At 43.9% G+C, this 22,534-nt stretch overlaps 1 long non-coding RNA gene across 1 annotated transcript in view; it reads right to left on the bottom strand.

The window, feature by feature from the left end:
- LOC146821921 (uncharacterized) overlaps window positions 1–22,534 on the bottom strand; it is a 52,502-nt gene that overhangs the window by 9,556 nt on the left and 20,412 nt on the right. The window contains exon 2 of the long non-coding RNA XR_014962786.1: window positions 8,400–8,440. This is a non-coding gene — a long non-coding RNA (uncharacterized LOC146821921). The remainder of the gene's footprint in view (window positions 1–8,399; window positions 8,441–22,534) is intronic.

The raw sequence follows: 22,534 nt of genomic DNA, 5'->3' as shown, positions 1-22,534 counted from the left end.
TTCCCCTACCCGCTCTTCCCTAGACAGTGTATCCCTGCCATCCTCTCCACCATCTGGGGGTAGTACCAGCCCTGTTGTGCTGCCGGAATCCCCTGGGCACCATTCACCTGCCCACAGGCTCCCACCTGCCACCCCCCCACCCTGCTGTAGGAGCTGCTCGTCCCATCCATGGCAGACAGCTGCAGAGAGGGCCTGCACCTGGCTGTGATGGCCAGTGGGAGCAGGACTTCTACCAACAGCAGAGCGATGTGAGGCAGGACATTTGTGCCATAGGGGCTACCCTGTCCGACATGTCGGACTCCCTGCAGGACATGGTCCACTTCCCTCAGGTGGTGGAGAGGCTGAGCCAAGTGTTGGATAGGATGGATAGGACCTGGCAGGACATGTCCAGAAATATGCGAGACATGCTATCCATCCAAAGGGAAGAGGGTGCAAGACACCATGCCTTGGCCATGAAGATGATGGAGGGCATATTAAAAGTGAGCCAAAGTTTCCCTTCACGGTCAACGCAGGGAGGGGAGCCATCATATCTGCCCACAGGACAGCACATCCCCACACCTGTACCAACTGCACAGCAACAGACCAAAGGGAGACATCCACACCAGCGGGCTGAACTGGCACTCCCACCACCAACCCCTGTACAGGCACTCCCGCCACCTGCACAACCACCACCAACCCCTGTACAGGCACTCCCACCACCTGCACAACCACCACCAACCCCTGTACAGGCACTCCCGCCACCTGCACAACCACCACCAACCCCTGTACAGGCACTCCCGCCACCTGCACAACCACCACCAACACCTGTACAGGCACTCCCGCCACCTGCACAACCACCACCAACCCCTGTACAGGCACTGCCACCACCTGCACAACCACCACCAACCCCTGTACAGGCACTGCCACCACCTGCACAACCACCACCAACCCCTGTACAGGCACTCCCACCACCTGCACAACCACCACCAACCCCTGTACAGGCACTCCCACCACCTGCACAACCGGCCCTTGTCCAGGCACAACCATCAAGTGTGCATACACCATCTGCCCCAGCACATGTAGATGACCCTGGACAGTCCCTTGGACAGTACCCACCTCCACGTAGGCGGTGACCCAGACCTGAGCACTCCGAGCGGTCCTCCCCCCCAAATTGCGATGTCGCAAGCACGATCGCCAGTGACAGGAACCCAGGACAATGTAGCCACGTGATTGTGTGTTCACCAAATAAAGACCTAAAAAAAAAAAAATCTGTTGTGTCTCATGTCCTGTGTAACGATGTAGGTGGCCTCGAGATGTGAGAAGGTATGTGTGTGTACGACACAGTTACAAGTGTAACCCATCATTGCAACAAGCCATTATGTGCATAGCAGATGACTCACCAAATATGTGTCCTTATTCAGAACCCGACATTCTAAATGAAGTCAAACAAGTAGAAGTAATTAGAATTCCTCAAATATATTTAGGTATGAACAGAACAACCGTCCGTTTGGAAGGGAGGAAGGAAAACAAATGATGGTCTTGATGCAGAGGGAGAAGGGAACCTGGATTGGGGTGGGGCAACACAAATATAACACGTCAGGGAGCGTCAGGGAAAACAGTCTATTTACAAGGGGAAACTGAAATAATTGTTCACGTCAATGTCTCCGTCAAAAGTCAAGTGTCCTTCTGGTCATCCTCTAGGACCACAATGTCCAGATCCTCTGAGTCCGATGCAGGCACACGTCTGGCAGGTGCAGTAACAGGCACCACATGTGTTCGTGACACACGAGGAGTACGGGGGGAAACAGTGTGGGGCAACGAACAGGGGGAGACATTGACAGTGGTATGGGAAGGGATTGGGGAGACAACAGACGACATGGTTGTGGTCAGTGAATTGATGCTGGTGGCGAGGGTGGCCATAGATCGGAGCATGTCCTCTCGCATCATGCGTACCTCCATACACACTTGTAGCATGATGCGAGCGGACATGTCTGGCTGACCCTCACACATCCACATCAAGTCCACTGGCACAGCCACAGGAGGAACAACACCGGGAGGGGCCGGGGGGGACAGGAGGGATGTGGTGCCTGAGGTCCGGGGCCAATAATGTTGTGGAGCTGGCGGCGACGATGAGGGGGACTTGTTGCAGGGGATTCAGCTGGAGCCCCCGATGGCATGGGGGACTCTAGAGGTAGGGAGGGGCGGATGGCAGGCCCAGGTTGCGTGTTGGCCTGCCCCGAGGACACCTCTTCAGGGCCCACAGGTGAAGAGTCATGGGGAGAGTAGCTCTCCAACACATCATGGTCCGAGGTGTCTGGTTCACCCCCCCCCTTCAATGCCTGCAGCCTCCACCCGGGATGTAGCACCAGCATCAGGGTGTCCCTTGTCAGTCCGGGTGGGCGCAATCCCCTTGCCTCTTGATGTTGAGGGTCCCTCCTCATCCTCCTCTTCCTCGCTGGTGGAAAGAGGGTGTAGCCGCCGCCGCACTGGTGGCCTTGCGCTCCGGACCTGGTCCTGCTGCCCTTCCGTTTCGCCAGCTGTGCCTGCAGAAATGTAAGCAAAATCCTAATGTTATGGTTGTGTCATGCAGGACGAGACACATACATAGATGAGCCAAGGTCAGACTTTATTTTCCTCTGATCACACTCTATAGTTGTCAGCGTCTATGAGCTGACATTACGTGTATGTTCACTGTCATTTACTGGATTGAGTCTGACATGGCCATCTCACGTGGCTGTTTGTGGCTTACACAACTGTATTGGCCAACCCTCAACCTGGCATTCTGGTGATCTGTGTGTCCTGCCACTGCTACATGTGCAGGTTCCAAAAGCCGTCCACCAATGGAGAACATGAAGAGTCCTGATTTCTCGGATTTTGGCCATTCATAGGGACTCGCAGCTATTTAAGGTCTGGACAAGTGTCATCTGCTTTGTGTCATTGTATGGGACAAGACAAGTGGCGAATGGGGGTCACACATCCACTGTGGCTCTGGGCTATTTGTGTAGCTACATTGTGAGTCTAGCCTTGGGCTGTCCCCACACATGATCTGACAATCCAGTGGCACATATTGGCTTTGGTGACTGATATGGTAATGCAGTACACCGCTGAACAGTGGGGGATTGTTGTGACAGCTACCTGTACATGTGAAATGTCAAACAGCCCACTGAGGGTGAGACGTCTGTCAGTGGACACCCCTTGCAAATTTAGAAGCGCTTAAGAGTGATGTAAGGATGTCAAAGTCTGTCTTGACTCCATGGCACATGATGATTTGTCACAATTGGAACCCAAACTCTACAAATGCAATGCAAGTCATAGCATCCAATGCCCTTTGGCCTGCCATGCTCACACTGGACAGTGTCTGTACCATTGCTCATCCAATGCACACATGATTTCCTAGTGCCAATTGTAGTGGTGCGGGAGGAGCAGATTTCAGTATAAATGCACTATTATGGCTCATTTTGCCAGTTTATAAAGATACGTGGTATGGAGGAAACGATATACAAATATATTCGAACAAGGACACTTTCAATTATCCATTCACATGTGATTGAATTCACTTCTCATTTTCTTTGTATTTGTGCTGAGCATATACAAAAACATATATTTACAAAACAAAATCTCTGTACATTTAACAAAACTACGCCACTGTCCTAAACATTAATTTTCAATTGTGGGTCCACCCTTCAATAGTGTGGACAACCCCAGAGGGCATATACATTGCATGAGAAGTAAGCAATGCAAGGTTGTTGAATCCCAACACAATCAAAATCTTTTGGGTCCCTCTGTAAAACCAAAATGTCTACGCGGTCGCGTTTCAGCCAATCAATTCCTTTTGGCCTCTTCAGGACAAGGAAAACAGCAGCAATCTTAGGCTGGTCCCTCTACTCAGCATACCAAGCGTAAGTACTGTACAATAGCCAGGAGTGGGATGCAGGGGATCCACCCCCTATTCCATCTCCTTATTGAAAAGTCAGCTGGGCCCCCTGTTCGTGTTCTAAAGTCAAGATTTCTTCCGTCGTGATTACACGCTTGCTTCTCTAGCCTCTCCTTGATAGCTCTTCCGCATCTATCGGTGCTAACTCTCGCTACGCGAGTTTGTTCAGGAGAGCACTATCTGCAGCATATGCTGCAGATAGTGCTCTCCTGGACAAACTCGCATAGCCTTAGCATTGCATTGCCTTAGAATTTATGGGGACATTGATACTTCTCATGCAATGTATATGCCCTCTGGGGTTGTCCACACTATTGAAGGGTGGACCCACAATTGAAAATTAATGTTTAGGACAGTAGCGTACTTGTGTTATATGTGCAGAGGTTATGTTTTGTAAATATATGTTTTTGCATATGCTCAGCACAGTTATATGTGCAGAGGTTATGTTTTGTAAATATATGTTTTTGCATATGCTCAGCACAAATACAAAGAAAATGAGAAGTGAATTTAATCACATGTGAAAGGATCATTAAAAGTGTCCTTGTTCACAAATATTGTTATATCTTTTCCTCCATACCGCGTTTCTTCATATATTGTGTTCACTTTACCCAGGTAATGGATGGTGTAATTGTTGGGTATACCCCTAACTATCAGAATCATTTAGCCAGTTGTCATGACGAAACTACAACTCTCAAAATGCACTCTGCCCTGTACAGTCCATATGCCACAGTGTGCCTTTTTATGCTTGGTTACTGCTGCATGGACACAGAATCTGTGAATAGAGCCATCGGACACACAATGGTACAGCACTGTTTCACTCACATCATACTCCCAGACACATTTAGCATATGATGCCCTTACCATGTCCCTGCTGCTCACGCTCCTCCAGCTGAGCATGGAGGGTCGGCCAAGCTGCTCACAGGACCCTCCTGTACAGTGGGGATAGGCGAGGACAATGCACATGGTGCTGGGAAGACTGGCCCACCAGCTCCTCAGCCTTGTGCCGGGACCACCGTTTCAGGTCCTACCAGCGCATGCGGCATGCCCTCGCACTCCTGGTGTGGACTCCCACTGCACTGCAGCGCTCCCTGATGTTGGCCCACAGCCTGGCCCGGGCTGCATTGCTCAGCTGGTGTTCAGGTTCCCATATAGCTGAGAATATTTGGCCAGCACCCCCTCAGCCAAGATGTCTAACTCACTTTCAGTGAAAGGGGGTGCCTTCTCTTCATAACCCTCAGCCATTATGGGGATAATAAGAATGATGAGAGCAGCAGGCTGTCAGAGGATCTGATCTGTTAGTGAGGATGACTCAGAATGAACACAAAATGGCTGCCAACTATTTCCTGTGATGTATTTCCTGCCTCCAACTTCCTGTAGAACATTTCCTGAATGAAATAATGTGTTCCGGGTCATTTTCGGAGTTTACGGCCCGCGAGCGCAGTTTCCGGTTCCGGAGCGGAGGGTCCGCACACGCGCCGTACGCTCCGTAATCGGGACTTCCACTTTTGTGCCGTAAACTCCGAAAATGACCCGGAACCGATTATTTTATACAGGATATGTTTGACAGGGAGTGGGAGGCAGGAAATACATCACAGGAATTAGTTGGCAGCCATTTTGTATTCATCCAGATCCATCCACAATCATGAATCTAATCTACTGCCATCCTGCTGTTCTGTTGTGGATAAAAAAGAAAAGACAGTGCATGTGAGAATTATTAAAATGTAACAAGAGGGGGAGGAGACCATTTAAAGACATTTCTGCACTTATGGGTGGGGGCGGGGGCTGACACAACATAAAAGCCCTGTTTCACTTTCTCATGCTTTGCATCATGGTACATGTAGTCCATATTGGGTGCTCAGTAGCAGAGTTGTGTGATGTGTTACGTAACATTGGGGTGGAGAAGTGTGGATATATCACAGACACATGGGGGCAGATTTATGTTCCCTGGCACATCCCTGCAAATCAGCAGGGATGCGCCATGGGAGATGCGTCACGCAAGTTTGCCCTTGCACCACCGCAGATGCGCCGCATTCACAATGCCGTGCATCGTGGAGCAAGGACAAGCAGATGCGTGACGCATCTGCCGGCGTAAGGTTGGCGCATTGCTGGAGTTGCGTCGCAACCGCCACGCCGCTCCAGCAAGGCTCGGGGTGCCCCTGTCCCTGACATGATGCGTCAATCCTTAAGCCTGCTTCAAGCAGGCGCAGGGCTTTGACGCAGCATGGCTGGAAAAGTGACTGAGTGAAATCTTGTGGATTTCACTCAGCCACTTTTCGGAGGCGTTCCTGCGCCAGAAGGCCCCCCCCTGTGCAGGTACGCCCACATGTGTCGCAAGCTTGACAACGTGACGCATCTCCCTAGATGCGTCACGTTGTAAATAACCCGCAGCATGGCGCTGGCTTCGCGCCGCCGCTGCCTCACTAAAGTGACGCAACGGGGGCGCAAAAGTGGTGCACGGGGCGTATTCATCTGCCCCATGGTGTCTGGTTCACCCATGACATCACTCACGTTGTAGGTGCATCTTTTGTGGGTGAGTCACATCTGTTGGTGGCACAGGCCCGACAATGGTATGGTTATGGCCTTTTCTGATTAAGTGACCCATCCTCATGAGGTCCGGCTGGGTCTCTCAGTACATGTATCATTTTCCATCAGCGTCAATAGATTCTTTCGGGACATCCACTACACTGATCGCTGACATGGGCACATGAGCTGAAGCACGCTCAACCTTTTGACTACTGTCACCAGCTGTGATGAACATGCAGTTAGTGTGGCTTGCAAAGTTGTCTCAGGAATGAATTTCTTTACACAGTCGTGTATATCCAAGTTTCATCATTGGCAACAGACAGCAATCCACATTTAGTCCATTCCACTACAGGTTGCTCATGTGAAAAATGTGGCAACGAGCTGCTCACGGACCTGCATGCCCTGACCTCGGTTATGTGCCATGGCCCGGTTTCCCAGATTCAGAGCTAGCCGAGGTTCCAGCGGTATGTGTAAGCCATGCGTTAAGGCAATGTTGTGCAAGACACAACAGGCTAATATGATCTTGCACACGACTTCTGGGGAGTACTGCAGCACCCCCCTGTACGGTTGTGACATCTGAATCGCGACTTCAACAGACCAAAAGTGCGCTCTATGATGGCTTGAGTCCGTATGTGTGCCCTATTGTACCTACGCTGTGGTACTGTGTTTGCACACCTGTAAGGGGTGAGGAGATGTGGGGTGAGTGCATACCCAGCGTCACCTGAGGAGAGGGGAAAGGGCAGTTGGGTACATTTCCCTCTTTGACTTGCACAGGACATGATCTATACTGTATTACATGCAGTATCTGTTGGCCATGTATGTAGCTTTATGATTCTTATTGTACAATGGTTAATGTTGGGGGGCATTCAGACATTTGCAAAACACATTTCCCTAATTTCTAACGCTTGGTACTTACCCAGTAGCCACATGTTGTCAAATTCTCCCGCAGCCATCCGCCGGGCAAGAGGTGACATGCGGAATATGAAGCTGTCATGGGTACTGCCTGGGAACACCGCATGCACATTAATGAACCTCCCCCTGGCATCACAGACAGCATGCACGTTGATGGAATGCCATCGGTGTCTGTTGCAGAAGATGTGTGCAATGTGGCGGGGTGGCTGAAGGGCCACATGGGTACAATCAATTGCACCCAGCACACGTGGGAATTGTGCAATGAGATAGAAATCTCGTGCTGCCCTTTGTCTCAGGGCCAGTGTACGTGGCATTTGTATGTGGTTGTGGGATCTTGCAGTGATGCATCTCAGTACCTGATGCAGGCACCGCGACTGGCTCGCCTGGGATATGCCCATATGGTCACTGGAGACCCTTTGGAAAGAGCCAGTGGCAAAGAAATGGAGCGCAGAGAGGATCTTGAGATATGCTGGGATTGCATGAGAGCAGCAGGTCACAGGTTCAGGTTAGTGAATCTAGAGTAGTGTCTCTGAAAATTACGGCGCATGCGTGAAGATTAGCGTAACCGGGGAAAAAACTCTTTCTGACTGGAAAGTGAGGAAGGTCAGAACACTACCTCTTAGAAAAGCATAGTGAGCTGTTCTTATGCTTGTTGAGTATTCAAAACACCACAGAAAAAAGACACTCTTAGAGATATCTTAGTTTAAACATGAACAACGCGAACCGTCCTCGCGCTGTCCTTGTTTAATACCGTCTTTCAGTTTGAGTAGCAAGAATAGTGTACTCAACTCTTAGCCTAAGCAGCGTCCGAGTCTTCTAGTATTTAGTGACCAAGTAGAGTCCAAGCTTTATAAGGGTTCCTAGTGACTTCTCGATTAGTTAGAACGAGAGAGTCTTCTTCCGTCTCAGTTTAGTTTTATTGTTTGCCTTTTTTCTGGATAAGGAAAGTTCTAAGAAGTATATACACTGCGCTCAAGGCTAAAGAACAAAGTAAGTTATCTGTTACATGACAATATAAAACTAGTTAAAATAATTGACAATTCACAACACTTACCTTATAATTCTGTTCCAAGACCGCAATACCTTCCTTGACACCTGTAAGAAAAGAAGAAGAAGAGAGGGTTAGCGAGAGCCAGAGCGAATCAGTTGATATACACTCGTGCAACTGAGAAATAGAGAAGAGAGGTTTGGCCCTGAATGCCTCCTGGTAAGACAAGCTAATTTATTAAACTAAATACAGTAGGTAAAGGTGTTAAAAGACTAAAGTAGTGACTGAATGTTAATTGTTACAGAATTGTTATCTACTAAGAAAACGAAGATATCCAGGGCTGTCTCTTCTCTGTCCCAATCCCCTTTCCCTCGTTGACACTTACCTGCTGAGAGTTATAAAAATATCACAGTGACGTTCTGATGGGGGCATTGGGAAATTAGCAACATTCTGCTCCCGTGTTTTTTGAAGACTATTTACGCACCTGACATATTGTGATCGGAACAAGAAGACAATACTCCCTGGGGTGCACAATTGAAAATGTCTAAAATCAGTTCTTAAGTGTGTTGGATTGCTGAATTTTACTTAGCCCACATGTATGGAAATAGAGAATTTTCATATTCTGCAGCCTACATTGAAATGATGGTTCTGAGATGGACAGCTTGATTGTCTTGAAAATAAATTGCTGCAAAGTCATTTTGCTTGGAGCTCTGCTGCCCTCTTGTGGGCTCAGTCGGCACTGACATTGGCGCGGCGAACAAGGGAAAGCCAGAGTGCATACATTTTCTTTTGTCTAATTGCTGAACCACAGATATTGTCTCATCTACAGGGTAGGTTAAATAATGTCGTGACCCTAAAGCGCTGCGCGAAACAGATTAGAGTAACACCAACAAGCATTGGCAATGCAATAGGACTTGCATTTACGGGAGACCTATTGCATTGCAACTAGCAATGCGTGCGGGCGACGAGGCACGAGGGGGGCGTCGGTGAGAAGGCATCGGACTGCGGGAGGGGGGCACAGGAAGAAAGTAGTCTGTGCTGTGAAGGGGCCAGTAGCTGTGGAAGGACACAAATGACTGACATGGCTGTTATGGGGAGGGATTAACAAGCTTAAAGCCAATCGGAAGGCAGCATTTAGAACCTAAGCCAATAAAGAAGATGGGCCGGAGAGTGGGCGGAGCTTCCACAACGCTTCCACACTATAGTGTATACTGCATGCCTCGCAAAGCGATGGCAGCGCATTCGAGCTGCAACGCTAGGCAAGACCTAAGAAGAAGAAAATAGTCTGTGCTATGAAGGGGCCAGTAGCCGTGGAAGGACACACATGACTGACATGGCTGTAATGGGGAGGGACTAACAAGCTTAAAACCAATTGGAAGGCAGCATTTAGAACCTAAGCCAATGAAGAAGATGGGCCAGAGAGTGGGCGGAGTTTCCACAAAGCTTCCACACTATTGTGTATACTGCATGCCTCGCATAGCTATAGTAGCGCATTCGCGCTGCAACGCTAGGCGAGACTTAAAAAGGGTACTGGGGACTGCATAGTTATTAATTTCCGATACCCAGAGGTGGCTAGCTTTACACCTAGATCCAGTCCAGACAACAGTACATGATTAACTGGGAAGAACGAGTGGTCGCCGTCCCTTTAGAATTTTTCTATAAACCCCCTCCTTTACTCGCCAATCCACCCACCTACAGGAGGGTTAACCCGGTACATACACTCAGTACGGGCCCTACAGTAGACTGCTTAAACCGTTAAGCGCCCCTTTTTAGTTTAGCCGACCAGGATTGACAGAATTAACATGGGGAGATAGAAACAAATTCCAGGGAGATAAGTCCAAAGGAGCATACTATCGGTGGTCAACCTAAAAAAGCCACGAAATAACTACCCAAATAAAGCTTAAATCATGGAATATAGCCGAGATTAAAAATAAGCTTAAGGATAAGGAATGGCTAGATAGCATCAAATCACTTCATCTACTATGCCTTCAGGAGACCTGGCATACTCAAGAAGCATATATTAATGGTTTTGCTACTGTCTCAACCCCAGCTACACCATCAGTATTTGGACGAGCAAAGGGAGGTTTGGCATTTTTTAAATCTACCACAGCACCAATAGAACTCAGAAAGGTGTATAAAGGCTCCCCCTATTTTCAACTGGTTTTTTTATCAATGGGGAAAAACCGACCCTTTATTACGGTTAATTTTAAAATAAAACTTTTAGTGCTACTTGTTACAAGGTTGTGAGCGAGCTAGGGAGAGTACTGGCTAACTTTGTAAAGAGGGAGAAAAAACAAATCCAACCTTCCAAGGTAGAGGAAATCCAACATGCTTCGACCACATTATAGTGTCCACTACTGTCCTTAAATATTGTGGACTACCCTATAGTGAATTCACTAGATTTATTGATCATGCTTCACTGACTCTGCCCATAAATGTTAAAATAAACTGGCCTGAGGATAAATTATTGTTCCCAAATATAGCGGCGGCTGGGAAGAACAGTATTAGCATAAAATGGACAGGGATGAATGAAGATACTATCTTTCAAAAGATTGTTAAAGATAATAAAGAAAGTTTCTCCATTTGTACTGATATTAACTCCTCTCCTGATATTATTACAATCGCTTTTGAAAGAATCACCATGGAAATAACCATTAATTTAAGAAAAGGCAGCACTATGAATAAGAGACAGGCAAAAGGCTGGTTTAATCATAATTGTACATGGACAAAACAAGAGTTAAATAAGGCCCTACATCCAACACCTAGAGATAGGGTAGAAATTAAGCGACACAGATTACTAAACAGATTATAAACAGGCCCTAAAATGAAGGAAGAGTGAGGTACAAGAGAAGGCCTGGTCGAAACTGAATCAAGTCGCTGACACCAGGGATTCCACCCTTTTCTGGAAAGTGATATATTCACCAATGTGGAAAGAGGAACAAGATCCCATCATTAAAACAGCCATTGCCCTAAACGACTGGCTTACACATTTTTGTGTAATCTTCAATATATCTACCAATAATATAGAAAAGTCACCCCCTATAGCTTCGATATCTCTACCACAACTTAGGTTAGAGGAGGTAACTGTAGCAATTAATAAGATGAAACAGGGTAAGGCCTCGGGACCCAATGGTGTCCCGGCCCACGAAAATGAAAAATACACAGTTGTGGGCCCTTATTTTAACTCAGGTCTGTAATGCAGCTGCTAATGGCTGCGTCCCCGAGACTTGGACAGATAGTATAATTTTCTGCATTTTTAAAAAGAGGAGTCGGGGAGACACGAGATTCTACTGTCCCATATCCCTCCTAGACTCATCTGTTCAGATCATGAGGCGAATAGTCCTTGGAAGATTGGAGAATTAGGTCAACGATAGTAACATTTTGAGTGAACCCCAATATGGCTTTAGGGGGGAGATGGGGATGGTAGAGCAGTGCATAAATCTGAATCTAATTATTGACAAATATACGATGGTTAAGGAGGAACATCTTCACTTATGTTTTGCAGACCTAAGCTCGGCCTTTGACTACGTAAACCATGCTAAATTGTGGGAGGCAATGATTGATATTGGTGCCCCTTATGATATTGTCTCATTCTTATCACAATTATGTGCGAGATTGACATCGACAGTAAGGGAAGGAGAATGCACCCTACATTTGAAGCTGTCTAGGGGAATAAGACAGTGCTGTGTCATCGCACCCCTTCTCTTCTCATTATACATTAATGGGATCGATAAAACTCTCCAAAATCTGAATACAGATGTCCCGAAAATAGGCCCACGACCAACCCCACTACTCCTGTATGCAGCCAATGCTGTCCTAATATCCAGAACTGCCAATGGACTACAAGAACTGGTCAAAGCTTTCGTCTCATACATGGAGCAGAAAGACCTAAAATTAAATCTCACCAAAACGTTTGTGATGGTCTGCGGTCGAGGTAGGGCTAAGAAAAATTCTCACTATGCAAGGGAATATAAGTCAACAGAAGTCCAAAGTTTCTCCTATCTAGGTATTTTATTCTTTTTTAATAGTAATTGGGGTCCTCATTTAGACCAGTCTAGACTTAAATTCATTAGAACCATGGAGGCGATTTCTAGATTTTGTAACAAGATAGGTAGCAAATCTATCCATGATACGCTTAAAATATATGGCTGTAAATGCCTATCAGTAGCAACCTATGACTCTGTAGTGTGGGGTAATTCCAATCTAAACATATTGCAATCCTGTGAAAATTATTTCTTCGGTCGTATGCTGGCCGTACCACGGTCTACCTCCACATATCACTTGTATAAAGAGGAGGATGCACTATATGTTGCCGACCTAATTCAAGCAAGAGCTTTAGGCTCCTGGCATAACATTTGGTACAAGGAGGGACCAAAGTTCACAAGGGATAGCCTACATGGATAAGCTGCTGAAGAATATTGATAAAGATCTATCTGTGAAAAATCCCGCATATATTTTGCAATATGGAAAAAGCAAAATTAAAAAGTTGTATATGGAGAAACAAAGTCAAGAGAGGGCCAGGAGAGATGAGGAAACAATAGGCGTATCTAGATATGACTAGCATTGAGTTGAGTCGGTTGGTCTACCTAATTATTTGGTTAAAGTTACAAACACTCAGGACAGATTTTATATGACAAGATTACGTTTGGACATTGTCCATGAACTGGTGGCTTTTTCCAAGACACAAACAATGGCAGAAAATAGCTCACAAATGCCCATGTGATGGGAAAGCAATCCAATCTACGATGCATTTTATGTTGTTTTGCAAGTGTTATCAAGATATAAGAAAAACCTTTTTACAGCCAATTTTTATTGCACAGAAATTACTCTTTTACAAGGATGCTATGAAATGCATTCGTACCCTTGATAATGAATTAGCCTGCCGAGCTGTTGCCGGTTTTATAAGTAGGTCCATACAAAGAAGGACATCTCTTGTATACCTAGACGATTTAGTCTATGAAGCTGATTGAAGGATGACCCCTGGCTGAAAATTATAATTTCTTTTTTTAAATATGACAATAAGGCGATCTGTACAAATGAAGTCTTAACTGTCATAATATGTATTTTATTCTATTAATTGATAGTAAGTTTTAAATGGTATGTACTTTTATGGATCGATAAAAAGATTCGAATAAAGTTTTATGATGATGATGATGATGAACTGCACAATCTTGCGGGGGTAATTGTCAGAAGATGAAAAGTGTTTTTACTGTGAAGACTTAATCATTTCCATAATTTCTCGTTAATAAAACATCAGATGGATTTACTGCAATAACAATGTATTCATTCCAATGCCCACCTGTCCCATTTTGAGCAAACACACATTTATTTATTTAGAGCATTTCTCTTGCACCATATGCCATCTAAGAAGCCCTTCTTAAAATGTAGGTCGTACCACCAACTGCCATCATTTCGGGCAGGTGACCATCCGACAATGTGTCGGAGGTCCCACCTGCCCAATCAGGATAGGACCGCCATACAGACGGTCGTAAAATGGTGTTTTCTACTGCGGCTTGTGCTTGGGCCCATGAAAAAGGATGCAGCCCAAGCAACAGTAGCAAATGGCACTTTATGCACATCCATGCACTATGTGCCAGACAACACGTGGTGCCTGGCACCCACCGCAGGGATTTGTGGGGGGGGGGACACTACATGTGTCCTCCAGGCCACTTAGCAGTGGCCAATAAGGGACAGGGGCTCTGCTTGGGGTCCCCAAAGTCCGCTCCCGTATGCCTTTTCATTGTGGTGGGACCGCCATGAACAGACAGTTGGAAAGGGATATCCTAATCCCTATGGTGGTGCCTGCACAGGCACCGCCATCATTGTAGGGTTAAGAATCTGACTGCCATCCCTACAGGATCTTTGATTCTGTCAGAGGCGACAGTCCTACCCCCAACCTCTGCAGTCCGACCAGCTGCATTGTAAAGCAGTGGTCACACCGATGCCCTGGATGGCGGGTGGACAGCCACTGATGGCCTGTCGGTCGTGATGAGGGCCTTTCTTCGGAGTGCTGAATTGAAAAGGATCAAATAGTCATGGAAGGAAAATGAAAGCATGAGAGGCAGAGTGCGGTTGGATACATAGGGTGAACACAGACCTAGCACTCTTCGGTTGCACCAAACGATTTAAGAAAACAAATATTCTTATCTTCTCATTGCCACTTTATCATTACATTATCATCGCATCTGAATAAAGCAAGCCACACTTATACATTCACCCCCCTCCAGACCACGCGTCTCAGCAGGGTGCAACAGAATGAGCTCTGGCCCTTATTGCCCCTGTGAGCTCACTCTTAACAAGAGCTGTAGTCACTTCGCTGCTGCTTGGCTCACACTTTACCAGATGTGCCTGTAGATTTTATCAACTTGATTTGCATCAACAGTCTGCAGGTCTCCTAGGGCGTTCCCCTCAGGTGATGAGTCTGCAGTTAAAGACTTAGAGCATTTGATGGGAGCTGGTGAATTCAGGGTTTCCCTGAGAGAAGAGCAGTGGGCTCGGGCAGTGACAAAAGCGACTAACTGAGTCGGCTGTTTGTCTCCCAACTGCTCAGGAGAGACTGTCAAACCATATTTATGTACATCATGGACAAAGCATGACATGGCCAGCCTAAGCAAAGGATGTGGCCTTACTGTCAGGGCTGCCCCCCAGTCCCAGCATTGGCTCAATATCCTGTGATCTTGGGCACATCACATAATATTTGAATGCTTTATAAATGAATATGACATCATGTAACGTAACTGGGGGCCATATATGAAGCACTCCATGTCCTTGGGCTAGGTTCACGCTATAAATGAAAAAAATGGAAACACACAGTCGAGACAGTAGTGGAACTAGGTTGGGCAGAAGCACTCTGTGCTTGAGAGAAATAAGGAATGGGATGAGATGGGCAGTGGGACTTCTAATGAAGCATACATGGGTGACAGCTGCATAAAACCTGCACTCGCATGGAGTGCCTGAAGAAAAATAAATAAATTGTGTACGAAAAGCAAGCACTGGTGGAAGAACGGTAGAAGCCAATCAGAGAGGTGGTAAAAAGCCTATGGCTCATGGGAGGGGCAAAGGCATACCCGGGGCTAAAACAAACAGGCCCAGTAAACATAAAGGATAAAACTGTGATTGACAAAACAGAAAGCCAAAGTTAAGCAAATGACGCCGTGCATTCCTGGTCAGCTTAGAGCATGTCCCCTATATCTCTTTGCAACCACACAGCTGCGCTGTCTCGTAGGGTTTGACCTAAAGAGCAATAGTCTGGTCATTTTGCAGTTACCCCGAAAACCAGAATGGGAACTTTAATTAGCTGCTCATTTCTGCCAAGATGGCAAGCTCTAACCTAGTGAAACACCCCAGTGTTCGTCTTTTATTAGGAGCGCTTACGCTTCATGTGAATTGTGATTTGGAGCACAAACAGATGGAAGTCTAGATTCACCTAATGTTTTACAGGTCACTCATCTGGCCACAGTGACAGAGGAAGTCCTTGTTGACTGGTATTCTAAAGGGCTTGTACATTATTTTCTCGATTCCAGGGTCATTGTAGAGGCTACAGGAGAGGAAGAGTCAACACAATTAAAGAAAGGTTTGCTCATGTAATTTCTTGAGCTCTTCCCTCTGACACCACTTCCATTTGAGGATGCTGGGAAGAATGAGAACCCTTCTCCTATTATGAGAGGCTGGAAGAAGCATTCTCCACACAGGTCCAGTTGCCTTAGGGAGTTGGGTAGTAGCAGTAATATTATGATCTTTAAACAAGCTCCTGTCACTTGCAACAGCTCCTCACTCCAAGACTTCAAGAACTTGGACTTCGTGGTTCTCAAACTTGATTTGGGAGCTGGTTGGCCAGTTGGTGGTCAGTCAAATACATCTCAATGGGACTGTAGCAACAGTTGGTTTCTTTCCTAGTCCTATGGCTATCCCTTATCACAATGTATTATACAGTAGTGTCCTTGTTCCGTGTCCCATGTGCTGCTTCACACAGATTCCAAGGAGTTACGTGTGAACCAATATTCTGTAATTGTGACAATTGATGGCAGCCCAATGACTCACTCACATGCTGAGTGACAAAACCAAATCCAAACGTAACCTAGTGATGAGGTGTCCAATTATACTTTCAAAGAATGGGAACCAATTAACTCAAGATGGTCACTAATGAATCAAATGCTTTTGAAGAGGCTACATCCTTTCTGGAAGAGCAGACACCTATGTATGGGATGGGCGCAGAGCACATTTCCATTGCCATTCTTTGTATAATCACACAACCTTGAAAGACACAAAATGATTTGCCACCATTTGCTCAAACAAATCTGATGAACACAAGGGTCTCCTCTCTAGTCTTAATTTTAGCTTTTGCGGTCCTGCCTCTACAATACCTGTGCAGGGAGGTGGAGTGGGAACTAAACAGTAACTACCCAATGTAGGGGAAAGGGAAGAGAGAAGTAACCAATAATATATTGCAATATTTGTTGCACCCTCTCACAATCTTATTTTAATAGAAGAATTCAACACAATGATATGATTAGGCTCCCTTTTGGTTTCTTCTCCTTCCATCTGCCAGTCTGTGGTCAAACAGAACAGAGATTGCTGATGCAATCATTGATAAGGATGTTGACCTAATGATACTGAATTTTTAACCCTTGATGGGAAAATTATAATATCAACTCGTCCTCCACTTTTGATGCCTGACGTCTGTCGGAATGTATGGCTTAAAGATCAGGACTTGGTGGGCGCAGGGTGTAACCCTCCAAACCCACTTGCTTCAAGATGGTTACAAAAAAGCAAAGGCTGGTGGTGATCGTTGAATGTTAGCGCCGCTTGGAGACACCGTGTGCACATTTAGAGAATGCACTAGTGTTTGCAGATAGCAAGGGCCATCTTGGAACACTGGGTATGACTTTCCTCGTGTTTCATAACATACTGGTTAGGCAATCATAGGACAATGTTGTTGCAGCCTGGTCCTTGAAATTGGATTTGTGTTCTTCCAGTTTGGTGAACTATCGCCACGAGACTACTGAAGGACAACGTGCATTTCGGACAAGAATTCAGAAATTAAGTTGTGTTGAGAGAAAAACTAACTTTTAACTTTTTTCAAAGATTTGATTATTGATTCAGACTCAGAGAGAATGTTTCACAAGAACCTAGGTTTTCTCTTCTCGTGAAGAAACTAGAATGATCAAACTTTGATTACTTATTATATCTTTATATGATTGTGTATTTATCTATTAGTACTTATATCAATGTTGCTGGTACTAGGAAACATAGTGTAATGAGTAATGTTAATTACCTTGCAAATGTATACACAAAGCAGATTGAATTGATCAAAAAAACCACAACACATCAGAGAGTCCAAGACAATAACTTGTCTTTAATGCAAAAATGATGTGCAGCAATGCAAACAATCAAAAGACAGTTGTAATTTTCACCAACCAAAGATGTTACTCAAAACGAGGTCAGTTGGAGCAGAATGCTAAATGTAGTAGAATGTTGGTAGTTTATAAATGTTTAATCAATGCACATCTATGGAATACAAACATAATCAGAACTAGTTACTTTTAATGAAACTTATCTAGTGAGGCAGGTGGTAGGACATTCACACAAAGGAGATGCAAGATATCTTTGGAAAGGAGACGATATTCAAAGATACACTGCTGACTTTATAACTCTTCTAAAATCATGCTTCTAGTTGCCATCTTTCAATCTTGGAGATATAAATTTGAAATTTATCTCCAATATTAATAAAGAGAGCTGTGATTTTTTTAGATATCAAGATTAAACATAATGCTGGCATGCTGTCAGTAGAACTTTATATGAAGCCCACGGATTGTAATACCATGCTTCATTACAACAGCAACCACCCGAGTTGCCAAAAAAACAACAAACTGATTAGGCAAGCTAACAAAAGAGCAAAATACTATGATAGAGAATCACTGTTTACGACCAGAATAGAGAAAGAGATAAAACCTGCGCAATTATTAAAACGCATCGCAAAAGCATGGAATGTATATGCAGCCATCTTATATGAAAGGGTAAGCAAGCTATAGCATGAAACTGCTGAGCTAAAATTAAATAGTTGGTTGAACAAGCAATGTTGACTCAAAAATGTCTCCTTGTTTTAGGAAGCGCTCTTATAAAGAGAGTTTTTAAATCTCCCTCCGCACCCTAAAACACATGACGGTGGCTCTAACGGGTACAAGAAAAGGACTTATATTATATGAGGTGCATCCAAAAATCCCTCTAAGATTCTCTAAACACACAAGAAGACATATAACTTAAGTTTAGAGTATGTATACAAATTTATTTTTTAATACAAACATTTCGTTTGGAATACAAAGGGAAGAGGCTAAATGTTCTTTTTCTCTCCCATGTAAAGGCCCCATTAATGAAGCAGCAACGGTGGTGAAACACTTAACCTCCAATGATTATGTAATTGATTAAATATAATCCACCTAAACAAAAAGGTATGTTTAATGTTGGAGAATAATAAACTCAAATTAGCTCGAACATGGTCATAGGATATGAAGATTGTGTTAATCTTGCAAAAATTATTTTTACGAAGCTAAGGTATTATCCCTAGTGTAGGGAATTAGTAAATCAATGCCTCAAAAGCAAAGAGTAGAGTATATATAGCCTGTTAGAAATGTGTTTTAGGGATTTAGTTCCCTGCCTATGATTAATTATGATGTTTGCTAATAGACTTGTGTATTAAGTTGCTTTATGTATAAAAGAACTTCATAAATTAAGAAATAGAGGCGCAAAATCGAGGTTCCAGTATTTAATGACTGCTGAGTTACACAGTACATGCTAGGTTGCTTAACTTATGTTCTTTATGTTTAGATTTTATAAAAAGTTTCCGTCCTGATGAAGAAAATATAGAACTAACACCGAAACGCTGCATCGACTGTTTTTTAAAATTGTTTTTTAAAGTTTTTATATACATACAATTAGATTGTAACCCAGAAAGGGAGGAATGTGAGTAATGACACATGCACAATACTTAATGAATTTTTTAAAATAAATTCATCTATTCTCATACACAGGCAACCTGTTAGAAGAGTTTTTTGAGAAACTGTTAGCTGTACTGTGATACTGGAAATTGTGGTGAATTATAATTTGTTTTAGATATAGATAATGATAGGGGAATTGATATTGCAACAAGAAAGAATACTAGCCCTTGTGCTGAGAGAGGGATCTGTCCTTTTAGATACTACATTACAGGGATTTTGAGTCTTTCTAGTTTACTGGAAAACCCAGTCGCTGTGTAAATCATAGGGGTATCTCCCTACTTTTTTACTTTCAAACTCTAGATTAGTCTGCCATGCTACAAACAGCATATTACTAGAGATATCAATGCGCCTTTGGATAGCCATGCAGACCTGCAGATGTCAGTGCCCAGCAGAGTGATGAGTCAGAGGATGAAATCTAATATCTTTGGTTTCTCTCTTATTGCATTCCCATTTCCTAATATTCTCTATTAACCAACATATTTTACTATGGAGAACTGGTGGTGGATGCTTGTCATGGCTCAAGAGTACATTGCTTCCAGTGGATTCAGAGTACAAAGGCACTGCTTTTCTGGCCCAATGTATTGGATTGGTCTGATCTCCATCAAATGCCCTTCTCTTTGAACTTCACTAAAATTACCACAGTTGGCCAACCTAAGAGACAGGCAAAGTGGTTTCACGACCTTAGTTAAATCATTCAGCATGATCTTGCATATTGGCAAAAACAAAACTTTCTTGGTTTTGAGTGATTCAATGATGTAAATGATGTAAACAACACTACAAATAATTTCATTCATGCTAGGATTGAGGTCATTAAAACGATTAAGAACAAAGGATTAAATGGAAGTTGTCTCCGGCTTGGTACAACAAACAACTCGAATAATTAAGACAACATTATTTATTAAGAAAGTACGCTGGTGCTTAAATCCTTTAAGTTAAATCTAAAACACTTTCAACACTGATATAAATGTGTTTTTCAAAAATCCAAATTGAATCTGCTAAAAATGGCCCCACAAAGCTCTTCAGACTTAAAAATTTGGCAGTAATCTTTTGCCATCCATTACTATACTGAAGAAATGTGAAGAACTTAGTTACTTTTAAAAAATAAGATCAAAGCCCTTGAAGCATTCCTGCTACAACATTTCAGTTCTTCCTAGCTTGTCCTGCACAGAAAAATCTGCAAACAACTGATCTGTTTTAAAAGATATCTCCCAGGTGGAACTCTGTAGCACAATCTCTAAACTCAAACCCTCTAATTATGTCACATGGAATATTCCAGCCTATCTAAAAAGATGCGTACTAACCTCATGCCTCACTTGTTAAACCTTTTAGCGTCTTTCACCCTCAATTGTGCCAAAGTGTGTCAAGTGCCACTTCTAAAAAAAAAAAAGCTGGTGACCGGAGTGATCTACATAATGTGTCACAGGTATACCCTTTCTGATTACGATTTTGGTAAGCTAGTGAATAAACAATTGAAATAATTTGACACTGAAACTGCTATACTGCACATTAGCAATTATACCTTGTACATTCGGGACAATGGGTATTCATATTTGCTGATTCTGGTCAAATTATGTGCGTCTTTTGCCAGTTGAAGGTAAGGTTCTGGACTGGTTTAACCCCTTTGCTGCTTGGCCTTTTTTTCCCCCTGTGCTATGCCTTTTTTGGGCTATTTGGGGTAATGCGTGCTTAGGCCCCTGTAACCTTTTGACCACATAAGGTATCCATGCCAAATTTGCGTCCTTTTCTTCCAACATCATGGGGGATTCTAAAGGTACCCAGGGTTTTTGGATTCCCCAGGAGGGCTTCCAGAAATTAGCCACAATACAGCTAAATTTTGTTTTTGGGGGGAAAAATAGGAAAAAAGGTCTGAAAATTAAAGCGTCTGGGTTTTTCCCTGCAAATGGTATCAAAAAAGGGTTTGTGGGGCTGAAATCACCATCACCATTGTCCCAGCTTTTAGGGAATGAAAGACTTTTGTCAGAAAACTAATATTTTTGACACAGTTTGGGCATTTTTCTGGGACATAGCCTATTTCTGCTATTTTTTGTGCTTTCAACCTCTTTCCAGTTAATAGTAGAAATGGGTATGAAAGCAATAATGGATCCTGGAAAGCTATACATTTTAGAAAATTAGACAAAATTCTGAATTCAGCAAGGGGTCATTTGTGTAGATCCGTAAAGGTTTCTTTATAGAAACTAACAGTTAAATATAGGAAAAATTGAAAATTAGTGGAAAAAAACAGCCTTTTGTGTCAACGTTTTCACCTGTAACTTCTTCAAATTATGACAGCTCTTTGAAAGCAATATACCGTTACATCCGCTGGACCTTTCTGGTTGTGGGGATATATAGGACTGGTAGGTTCAACTAAAACCCGACAAACCCAGAGTCAAAAACTGAGCAGCAATTTGCAATGGCTTTTTATTATGTACCGGGTATATAGCAATTATTGTGGGAAAATGTATACATGGAAAAATCGGTATGAAAAACACCTATGTATTTCTGAAATGGGAACAAATTATAGAGTTTAGAAACAGTAGATATTTGCACATTTTCGAAATTGGGAATACTCATACTATCTTGAGAATTATCGGTCATTTTTCAATATGACTTCTTTTTTGCACAATGTCTTTCATTTGGAAGGCTGAAATTGATCAAAAGTCAATAGGTAATAACAGTTGCTTTGCAAATCTGAATTACCCTAAGTCGCCCGATAAAAATGGTACCTCACTTGTGTGGGTACGCATAGTGCCCACGACAGGAAATGGCTCAAAACTCAATGTGAACACACCACATTTTCACAATGAAAAATTACCCTTTTTTTGCAAAGTACCTAGCTGTAGTTTTTTAACCCTAGCTCTGCCGGCACCTAGGGAAACCTAGCAAACCTATACATTTTTAAACGCCCAGGGGAATCCAGGATGGGGTAACTTGACTGCCTCCCACCAGGTTCTGTTACCCAGAATTCCTCGCAAACCTAACATTTTTAAAAAAAAAAAATATTTCCCCCCACATTTCTGTGGTGGAAAGTTCTGGAATCTGTGTGGATCCACAAATTTCCACACACCCCACATTTCCCAAAGTCTTCCGAGAAAAATGGTACCTCACTTGTGTTGGTCGACATAGTGCCCGCGACAGGAAACGGCGCAAATGGCAACGTGGACACACCTCAATTTCGGAGTGAAAAATTACCCTTATTTTGCAAAGTAC

The sequence above is a fragment of the Triturus cristatus genome, chromosome 6 (assembly GCF_964204655.1).
Source record: "Triturus cristatus chromosome 6, aTriCri1.1, whole genome shotgun sequence".
NCBI lineage: Eukaryota > Metazoa > Chordata > Amphibia > Caudata > Salamandridae > Triturus > Triturus cristatus.
The sequence above is the reverse complement of the archived record's forward strand: the minus strand, read 5'-3'. Positions and strand labels throughout refer to the sequence as shown.